General features: G+C 37.3%; 1 pseudogene; it reads left to right on the forward strand.

Annotated features, from left to right (window-relative positions):
* The first annotated feature begins 2,541 nt into the window (after nt 1-2,541).
* LOC113930106 lies at nt 2,542-2,659 on the forward strand (annotated as a pseudogene).
* Nucleotides 2,660-10,021: the final 7,362 nt, after the last annotated feature.

The following is a 10,021-nucleotide window of genomic DNA, read 5'->3' on the forward strand; positions in this document are numbered from 1 at the left end:
AAGGAACACCAGGGGCAGTCAGCCAGAGAACAAGCACAGAGCTCGGCCATCTTCCTAGCCCCGTCACCTGGCCCCAGAACCATGGGTTGGCAGCTTGGTGACTGGGTCTGCAGGCTGGGACAGCAAGGATTGTGCCACATGACAGAGTTTAGTGGACCACTGTTGGAGAGCCACAGTGATATCTAACCATGGCAGACGATTCAGAAAGAGGGTGATGCATTTACCCTGGCTGCCGTCATTCAGTATCTCCCACGCCTGAGAAAGCTGGTAGATTCATTCAGCTAAACATGAGGATCAAAAAGAGAAAAATAAAAATAGAGTTGGTGATAGCATGTTCCCTCAGGAAAGCGCCTCCAAGAAGACACCGGGCTGCAGAAGAGCCAACATTAGCAAATGACAGACCAGCAAGGAAGGGTGAGCGCATCAGCAACGGACCAGATGCCTCTAACATGCCAAGTGCAGCCTTGGTGTCCAGAGCCCAAAGCCAGGTATTCCATAGCACTCAGACAGGAGTACAGATGGGGAAGACCCACACGCAGGGGTGAAGATGCACATAACCAGGAGAGTCTCACCTGCTCTGGGATTGTCTGAATCTTTGTCTGGGCAGCAGGAGCGGGTCTTCTGTCTATATGCCTTATTCACCTGAAAGAGCCAGAGGATGTGGTTCTTTACTCTCTCACCTTGGGACAGTCAGGACAACCATGCTAAAGTGATAAGGGATATCTAGTGTGTGCTTCCTATACCCAAAAGAGAGGCTGCTGGCTCCCACACTGGGACTGTCACCTCACAAACAGTGAGGAGATTTAGAGTGGAGGAGGCACAGACTATGGAGGGGGCCAGCTGCTGCCCCCAGCGCAGGGGTTGGACTTGCTCTCTCAACACGGCAGATGTCAAAGGGCTCCTGGAAGAGGCAAGATTCTCTACTACCAACAGGAAACAGGCACTCTCACACACTCCTGGTGGGTAGGTAAACTGGGCAACCTTTCTAGAAAATCTCACCATCAAGTTTTTTATTTGTTTATTTTTTTTAGATTTTATTTATTTGAGAGAGAGAGACAGAGATAGTGAGAGAGAGAGCACAAGTGGGGATAGAACTAGTGGGAAGTGGGAAGCTAGTGGGAAGCAGGCGCCCCACAGAGCAGGGAGCCCGATGCAGGGCTCGATCCCAGGACCATGGGATCAGGACCTGAGCCGAAGGTAGAGGCTCAACCGACTGAGCCACCCAGGCGCGCTCACCATCAAGTTTTTAAAATGTACTTTCCCTTTGATCCGCTGTTAGGAACTTAGACTTGTAGAAGTATGCCAAAATAAATGTACAAGGATGTCCACTGCAGCGTTGTTTATAGTAGCCCCCAATTATAACTAACCAAAGTCTTTATCAACAGGGAGACCAATTAAAAAATACGATAGGGACGCCTGGATGCCTCGGTCATTAGGTGTCTGCCTTTGGAGGTTGAGTGTATATCTCCACAGCAAGTGGAGATATAAAAGCCATGTTCTGGACTCTACAAGGCATGAATTGGGATGCAAAGTCAGATCATACTCTGCTACAAACTACAGCTTCAAAATGAGATACAAATGACTGTTAAACATATGAAAAACTCAACCTCACACTTAAAGAGAAGTACACTTTAAAACTACAGTGAGGCGCGCCTGGGTGGCTCAGTCGTTAAGCGTCTGCCTTCGGCTCAGGTCATGATCCCAGGGTCCTGGGATCGAGCCCTGCATCAGGCTCCTTGCTCAGTGTGGACCCTGCTTCTCTCTCTCCCACTCCCCCTGCTTGTGTTCCCTCTCTCGCTGTGTCTCTCTCTATCAAATAAATAAATAAAATCTTTAAAAAATAAATAAATAAATGAAACTACAGTGAGATGCCATTTTTCATCTCCATATTGACAAAGACAAAAAGCTTGATCACATCCATATTGTCAAGGGGAAATCAGCACACCATTTGTTGCTGATGGGATTATAAATGGTATAAAGCTATGAAAGGTAATTTGATAATAACTTTCAAAACTAAAAAACTGTTTGTTTTAGTTTACTAGTTTGGTTACTAGTTACATCATTATTTGTAAATGCAAATTGGCTAAAAACTACCCAATTGCCCATCATAACAGGAAAAATTAATAAATCGCATTACATTGATACTGAATTCTATAGAGTCATTAAACACAATGAAACAATTGTATGTGTAGTGATATGAAAATACATCAAATAAATATTAAGTGAGAAAAACAATATGCAGAATAGTACAGAATGGTGTGTGTGTGTGTGTGTGTGTGTGTGTGTGTGTGTGTGTGTGTGTGTTGGGGGGTTATTCCAAAATGTATAAACCATAACTGTAATGATAAACAAGAAACTGATAACATCAGTTGCCTTAAGGAGGGGAGTTAGGTGGATGCAAGGCAGAGGAGGAAGAAAGATGGACTTTCACTATCTATGTCTTTGTACCTTCTGAATTTTGTGCCATGCACTTATATTAGCTATTCAAAATGATTCATTAGTAGAAGGAGGAGATAATCACAATAATAAAAGAATAACTAGATGGCTTTTCAGCCTTTTGGCCAAAATCAAAATCAAGTATAGTATCTGTTCTTATCAGTTACTATCTGATATGTTTTCTATCTAATAGTAAAAGGATAATTCAAATTGAAGAATATCACAAGATGTTAAACCAGAAAAATTTATTATTTCTATAAATGCAAAAGTGTATTTAATTTTCAACATTCATTTAAAAATGTTAATAGAGATGGAATGAGTCTTTATGTGCCTAACATGGAAAAAAAAAAGAAAATCAGGCAAATACAAAAATGTGTAGAGAAGAAGTTGAGATGTATTTTCACTGCCATTCTACAACTGCATCGCCATTCATATTCTAATTTGATTTATTGTAAGAATACACTTACACACAAGTGTGGAATGTACATACTTATTTACACAAAATTCAATTATGCAATTGGTTTGTATTCTGATTTGTCCCTTTGTCCCACTTAATATACTTTGAACATTTTTAATGTCATTAGAGAACTTTTAAAAATAATTTTAATGGGGAGATAATTCAATTAATTGATGTAGTATCATTTATTTAACCGTTAATCATTAATGATAACTAGAATGCTTACTATTATCACAGAAACACTACAATGAAAATTCTTCCCATCTCCTTAGGATGAGTTCTGGCAACAACTATTATTGGAAAAAGAAAATGAAAAGAATGAAAGCTGTTTTTCCAAATTGCTTTGCTAAAAGGTTCTGTCAATTTTTACTTCCATAAGTACTTTATGAGAATCCTTGTCCCACCAAACAATCTCTGTTTTTGGAATTTTTTTTTATATTTGCCAATGTTAATGAAGGATAATGACATCTTTTAAAATTTTGCATTACCTAATTATTGGTAATGTAAAACCTTTATTTATGTGTTTGCTGTCCATTTGTATTTCTTCCTTTCTAAAATACCTAAATGATTTGGGCCATCTTTTCTGTTGCAGAGTTACTGACTTACTTATTTGACTTGAAAGTCATCTTTGCGTAATAGTACTTGTTGCAAACATCGTATCTTGCTTTGCCACTTGCCTTATGCATTTGGTAATGAAGTTACTGACATGTAACATTTAACATATTGATTTACATCTATACACCTTTCCCTCCAGGAATTTTACAGTGATTCTGTGCACCCAGAAATTCATCTCCCTTTCCCAAATACTCTGTTATTTCTACTAGATCTTTGAATGATTTTAAGTTTTACATATGTTTTAGCATATTTGTTTATTATTTCTACCTGGGATATATAATAAAATCTAGCTTTTCTTTCCTAACAAATTAGCCTAATACTTCCAAAATAATTTAGAGAGTAACCATTTATTTCTCTACTGATTTGTCATGTAACATTTTTTACGATAGCAAAGTATTGTATATGCTGGAATCTATTTCTGATTTATCAATCCTCTCTTGAGCCTCCTCATAATTCTTTAAACATGACCATACTATTTAGAATTTTGTGTGTAAATTTTTAAAATTTTTGAATCATTAATATTCTTTCTAAAGTTATTTGTGTTCATTGGATCCCATTTATTCTTATACATGATCTTTGTCCATTTCCAAATAAATCCTCCTTGTGTTTTGATTGGAATTGTGCTAAAACAAAAATGTACTTTGGAAAAAAAAATACTCTTCCTTACAAAATCCAATCTTTCCAGGTGTCTGGGTGGATCAGTTGGTTAAGCGTCTGACTCTCAATTTTGACTCAGGTCATGATTGTAGGGTTGTGGGATTAAGCCCCGTGGGTGGCATGGTGGGCTCAGAGCTCAGTGGGGATTCTGCTTGAGGATTCTCTTCTTCTCTCCCTCTGTCCCTCCCCCTGCTCTCTCCCTCTCGTTCTCTCAAACAAATAAATAAATCTTAAAAAAAAAAACCCCAAAAAACAAAATCTAGTCTTTCCATCAAACAACATGGTGTGTCTCATCTCTGTATATAGCCATTTTTTTTATGTCACTCAATATTGGGCTTTTAAAAATATTTTTATGAGGATTTTTTTGTGTGGTTAGAAATTCTATAAGATTATTCACTTAAACTTTATGATAATTCTATCAGGTAGATATTATTATTACTCTCATTATGTGGTAAGAAAATTGAGATTCAGAGAGCTTAAGTAACTTACTCAACATCCCATGCTAGTGAGTGGCAGAGGCCAGTTCTATCTAACCCCGAGGCTGTAGGCTCACCTATCATGCCTGTTGCCTCCCAATTATTGTAGGTAATAACTCATGAAGGAATTTTGATCCCCCAAATATTACTCAGTACAATATAATGCTGATTGCATTAGTAAATGTAAACATTTAACAGTCTCTTCCCACTTGCCTTTTTGTATAAAAACTAAATAGATTTCTGAAAAATAGCCATCATATGAATAATTTTTTTGCTGGTTCATAATTTTAATTAGCTTTTTTACTTAGACCAGGAATATTCAACTTGCACTTATTGCAAGATTCCATAAATAAGACCCACAAGGAAAAAAAGGGGAATAGACATGCATTTTTAATCCCTGTAAGTTTCAAAGGCATTCAAGTATAGACTCTTCATTTCTCTTGTCACTTCTCATACCCAGAGGACACAAGAGACAACAGAGGGTTAACATTTGGCAAAAGCTTGGCAAAACTCCACAATACCTAGGTAACCACCGTAGTCTCTGAAGGTGACTCTTTTCCTGAACATATTATTTACTGCTGTACAGGTGTTTTTCAGCCATATACTTATTTCTGTCAGGGCTTTAATTTTAATTTGGATAGTTTAGCCCTTCAGACTTCTCTGGTGTCCAAATATGCATCATTTATTAATATGCCCTTAAATTCATAGATAATCTGTGACTACCATTCTTCAGGATAAAATTAAGTGCAGTTCAGGATAAAACAACCCCAGTAACACTTAATGTCAAGCTTGTTCTTTTATTAATATGTATACTACACCAGGAAATTAACTTTGTCCAGGTTAAGTTTTGCAACTTGAGTATGAAGTACATTCTTTTATTACTAAATGAAAAAAAATGCACCTAGAAACAATGCATTGATTCAAACCTGCATTGCCTTTTGCATCATTATTATTCTATTCTTCAACTTCTCCACTGGCCAAGCAACTATAGATATTCTAGAATTTTACTTTGTGTAACTGAAATCCCAGTGATAAGAGACTTGCTCCTAAGTCTTTGTATATATTTCTGAAGGGGTTTCTATTCTTTATATTTGAATCGTGACACTGAGCTGTGTTTTTCACTTTTGGTCACAGAGGAAAAGTGGTATCTATGGCAACAGAAAGTTGAAGTGTGGCTCCTGACACGGTTTTCATGTGACAGAAATGACAGCCATCTTTGTTAAGTAATACTATGTTAAGATGCTATCTTTTGTGTCAACTTTACTCTGATATCCAAAATTGGGGAATTACAACTTTAAAGAAAAAGACAGCTCAGCAATTAAAGGGTATATTATAGTGTCTTTAGACGCAGTTCTTGTGACCTGCCTTTCGGTTCAGTGTTTGATTTATAAAGCAGCGTGGACTAGTGTTCCAAAATCATGATTAGTTAATTAAAAGATGTCAGCATTGAGCCTGGACCAAACATGTTTCTTATAAAACTGACTGAAATTGCACATGTGGGTAATTTTGACTTCTTTCTTATCCAACGTATTATAAAAATGAACAGTTCAAGTTATTCAGAAGTGTGGTTAGCAAAATTTAATTACTATTATTTAAGATGGCTTCTTTTTTTCTTCTCCTCTTATTTTTTTTAAAAAGAATGCCCACTGTCTTCCTCAACTCCCCAACATAAAACACAGAAACAAATACAGATACATAGATACACACACCAGGCTTTTTTTAAAAAAAGTTTAGACTGAGTTTGTTTGTTTTTTTAATTGTGGTAAAATATACGTAATATAACATGCGCAATTTTTAAGTGTTCTGTTTGGTGGCATTAAGTACATTCAGACTGTTGTACCACCATCAGCACTATCCATTCATAGAAATCCTTTCACCTTGCAAAACTGGAACTTTGTACCTCTTAAACAATAACCCCGTACCCTCTCCCCACTGCCCCAGGAAGGCACCATTTACTTTCTGTGTCTATAATTTTGACTATGCTAGGTACTGCATGTAAGTGGAATCATACAGTAGTTATATTTTTGTGTCTTATTTCATTTAGTATAATGTCCTCACATTTCACCTATTTTGTAGCATGTGTCAGAATTACCTTCCTTTTTTAAGGCTGAATAATATTACATTGTATGTGTATACCACATTTTGTTTATCCATTCTTCCATTGATGGACACTTGGATTTCTTTCACCTTTTGGCTATTGTGAGAAATGAACATGGGTGTATAAGTATCTCTTCAAATCCCAACTTTCAATTCTTTGGGGGTATATAGCCAGAAATGGAATTGCTACATCTTATAATAATTCTATTTTAAATTTTTTCAGGAGGTGCCATACAGTTTTCCATAGTGACTATATCATTTTACATCCCCGGGAACAGTATACAAGTGTCCAATTTATCGACATCCTTACTAACACTTGTTATTAATTGTATATGCCCCACTTTAAACAGTGTCTCAGTATTTGAGGAAAGTGTAATAAAAGAATCTGTGACCTCTGGTATCAATGTGCCTAGGTTCAAATTCCAGATCTTGAGTTTACTATATGATAATAGGCAGCATTTAACTTCCTTGAACTTTAGTTTTGCTATCTGTAAATAAGGATAATAATAGTACATACTATGGGATATGTTTTTGTGACACAAGTGGGATATTGCATGTGAATACTTCACCCCAAGACTCATTTATTTAGCCTTTACTAAGCTTCAGTTCTATAAGCAAAAAATAATGAAGTTTCTTAGTACAGAATGCTGTAACAGACCATAGACTGGGTAGCTTCAACAGCAAACATTTCTCAAAGTTCTGGAGTCTGGAGGCCCAAGATGAAGAGGCTAGCATGGTTGGGTTATCGGTAAAGGCTCTCTTTCTGGCTTATGGATGCCTGTCATCTCATTGCATCCTCACACATGGTTGAGACAGAGAGGGAGAGAGAGAGAGAGAGAAGGAGAGAGGAGGGAGGGACAGAGGGAGGGGGGAAGACTGGTTCTTTTCCTCTTCTTCTCCACCTTGGGGGCTCCACTGTCATGAGCTTATTACTTCCCAAAGCTCCCACCTCTAAATTCCATCACATAAGGGCTTCATCATATGAATTTTCAGGGGGCATAAACATCCAGTTCATAACACGAGGAAACTAATGTTATGAAGATCTCAGTCCCATGTAACAAGAAACCAAAGAGAATAATTAACACTTCATTTTATTCATCCAAAGCCTTTTCTTTTTCAAAGCCCTCACTTTGGCTTCCCCACCATGAGGATTCAATAGTCATCTGCTTTTCATTTATGGATTTCTTTCCCATTGTCCATTTTATTCCTTATATTCAAATCAGTTCATCAAATATTTTTATTAATTACATTTTTATGTGTGTCTCATTTTTTACTACATTATTAGATTCTCAAGGGCGGAAATCATTCCACATATTTTTTCCCTGATTCCTTTTTTAAAAAGATTTATTTATTTATTTAAAAAGAGAGAGAGAGCAAGAGAGCAAGAGATAGAGTGGGGGAGGGGCAGAGGCAGAAAGAGTCAAGCAGACTTATGCTGAGTGTGGAGCCCAAAACAGGGCTCCATCTCACGACCCTGAGATCACGACCCTGAGATCTCGTCCTAAGCCAAAATTAAGAGTTGGACACTTAACCAACAGCACCATCCAGGCTCCCCTCTTCCCTGATTCTTTAACTCTGTATGTAACATTGTTAACTGATCAATGTGTATTTCAGTTTGCTAGTAATAATATTTGACTAGTCCTAACAAAACCCTGCTGTTTTTATAACATTTGCATGTAGTTTTAAAAAGGCTAATCAAGGGGGCCCTGGGTGGCTCAGTTGTTAAGCGTCTGCCTTCAGCTCAGGTCATGATCCCAGGGTCCTGAGATCGAGCCCCCCATCGTGCTCCCTGCTCGGCGGGAAGCCTGCTTCTCCCTCTCCCACTCACCCTGCTTGTGTTCCCTCTCTCGCTGTGTCTCCGTCAAATAAATAAATAAAATCTTCTTAAAAAAACAGGCTAATCAATAGGCTGAATGTTTATATTCAGAAAGAGGAATTTTACTAATTAACCTATGTCATTTCCCATACTGAAATTAGGAAACACAAGTGTTATTAATTCACTGACACTTAAAATTCTCATACCTACCGAGGCCAAGTTAGCTTAGTCATTTGCATAGGTAAGAGACAAAAAGTTTGCTTTCCTGAGGTCTAGTTCAAGGTTCTAGTCATACTATGTTGATCCCCATATTGAAGCTGTGCTTATTTTGCAATTTTCTAACTTTTTAAAATGCATCTGTTGCTGATATGGTGTTTCTCAAGGCTTACTTTGTTGTGTATTGAGATACACGTATTTAGCTATTACGTTTCAGGCATATAACACCGAATGGGTTCTAAATTTGAGTGACCCTGGATTGGAATAATGAAATACCAACTCTAAAAATTCCTAGCTACATTATGTGTGAAAAATATACAAATGTTGAGGTGCCTGGGTGGCTCAGTCGGTTAAGCATCTGCCTTCAGCTCAGGTCATGATCCCAGGGTCCTGGGATGGAGCCCTGTGTCAGGCTCCCTGCTCAGTGGGAAGTTTGCTTCTCCCTCTGACGCTCCCCACTCTTGTGCTCTCTCTCTCTCAAATAAATAAATAAAATCTTTAAAAATTATGTACAAAACTTTGATAAATTTTATTGTAATTACATGAAAAATGAGAATAATCCTAGCCATCGAATTGTATAGATTCAAAAGGATAGCACATACAAAATACTCATGAAAATGCCTACCGTACAAGTTCAAAATAAATGTTAGTTATTACAGCTGTAATTACAAATGCTTTGATATAATATGTTTCTCTAAATCTAGGCTTCTATCTCTTATAGGTTGAATTGTATTAGTATTTTGGGGGCTGTGATCCTCTAAGTGAACATAAATAATTTTACCGAGAAAATCAGTGCCTATAGTTTTGTTACCACACTACCACCACTACTAAGCTATTACTTCTACCACTGCTTGGTTTTTCCATGGTGAGGGTAGCTAACTGTCCATGCAAAGGCAGAGACAATGTTTAGAAGAGAAGCAAGTAAAAAGCTACCATGGGAACCACTGAGGGAGAGAGGACAGTTGATGGCATCTGAGAACCCACCCCCCAAGTTCAGGCATAGCAGAAGATACAAATGGTGGAGTTCACTCAGGGCTAAAAGTGTGAGAAACAGAAAATATTACCCTCATGAAATAAACAGTGACTTTCAACTTATTACAATAAATGAATGCCTTTCTTATGAATTTAAAATTTATAAATGATATAAAAGAATTATTATACTATGTGATGTATATAAAATTAAGGCAGAAACTTTGAATTTGGAAAATATATCAACCTCTCCAGGATTATTCACTAATGAAGATGTGTACT

Source organism: Zalophus californianus, chromosome 5, assembly GCF_009762305.2.
Source record: "Zalophus californianus isolate mZalCal1 chromosome 5, mZalCal1.pri.v2, whole genome shotgun sequence".
In the NCBI taxonomy this organism is placed as follows: Eukaryota; Metazoa; Chordata; class Mammalia; order Carnivora; family Otariidae; genus Zalophus; species Zalophus californianus.